Source organism: Etheostoma spectabile, chromosome 1 (assembly GCF_008692095.1).
Source record: "Etheostoma spectabile isolate EspeVRDwgs_2016 chromosome 1, UIUC_Espe_1.0, whole genome shotgun sequence".
NCBI lineage: Eukaryota > Metazoa > Chordata > Actinopteri > Perciformes > Percidae > Etheostoma > Etheostoma spectabile.
In genome coordinates this window covers 3,085,132-3,086,638 of record NC_045733.1, presented here as the reverse complement: position 1 = coordinate 3,086,638, position 1,507 = coordinate 3,085,132, and positions in this window count along the sequence as shown.

Here is a 1,507-nt window from a genome sequence, read left to right as displayed (position 1 = left end):
TTTCCAGTAGAAAGTGACAATTTCTTTGGGGTACGGTAGTCAATCTCACTGTTGGTAACTTGACAGGGACGGATAGAATATTGAAATTAACGGCGCTCTAGTATGGCTTTATTTTACATTTAAAAAAGCCCTGTAAAACTGCAAACCACCATTGAATCAAAATAAAACTTTCCTCTTCTTTGTGAAAATAGGCATGTGACCCGTTTCAACTCAACTCCTCAAAGAATCAGACTCAAGAATCAATAAGAACTGGAATCGAAAGAAGAATCGGAATTGAAATCAGAATTATTAAAATCCAAACGATGCCCAACCTTAGTTGAGACTTTAGCTGGGCAATATATTGATATTATATCAATATTGTGACATGAGACTAGCTATCGTCTTAGATTTTGGATATCGTAATATCATTATATGGCATATGTGTTGTATTTTCCTGGTTTTAAAGGCTGCATTACAGTAAATTTGTCATTTTCTGAATTTACCAGACTGTTGTATAGTTTGCCTTTACCCACTTAGTCATTATGTCCACAATACTGATGATTATTTATCAAAAAACTCAGTGTGTAAATATTTTGTGAAAGCACCAATAGTCAATCTTTTCAATATCGTTGTAGTACCAATATTGAGGTATTTGATTAAAAATTACATGATATTTGATTTTCTCCATATGGCCCAGCCTTAGTTGAGACCCTCCTTAGGCGTGAGGCAGTGAGTGCAGAACAATTCCTCTGTCTCTGGCCTATCAGCCATCCTTTGATAGAGCTGCAGTTATTGATTAAAATGCCTGAGAGCTCGGCCTTCTGGGGCCCGGAAGCTGTATTCAACCTCTCTCCGTTTGCTCTTCACACTCACTCTCTCTCTTCCTCTCTCTCTCCGAGCTTTACTCTGCCTAACCCCCCTCATTCCTTTGACTTCATCCACCCTCAACCCATTTTCTCTTTCTCATTTGCTTAAGACCTGACTGAAGCTAAACCATACCTCTGTGAGTGTCTGTGTCTGTGTCAGTGTATGTGTGTGTGTGTCAGGATGCATATGTCCCACCGTCTTTTAAATGTACTTATTCTTAAATGGTATAACTGGACCCTAAACTGTTACTGCCAATATAAGCTCACAAATTACAGTGGCAAACTCTGACATAAGCATTTCTTGTGTTATATGCAGTTTGCTGCCGCTGGATCACACGGCCAAACTGTTGACTATGCTATATTTTCGTGGTCAGCTCTGTGAGTGTTGATAATCTTCAATTCACTCCTGACTGAGAGAAGACCAAACACACATTTTTATTGCATAAGTATTTTTGCTGTATAAGAGGTTGCATTAGATATTATTGTCATTGTTACATAATTTACTATATAAAAAAACAGCTGTACTTTATTTAAAATTTAAATTTAAATTACTTTTTCAAGCTTATTTAATAATTTTGACTAGATATACAGTGTGCAATACAACATATTGCTGAATTGTACTCTTTGTAGAATTACATTCCAGTGGTGGGTGCATAGCAATG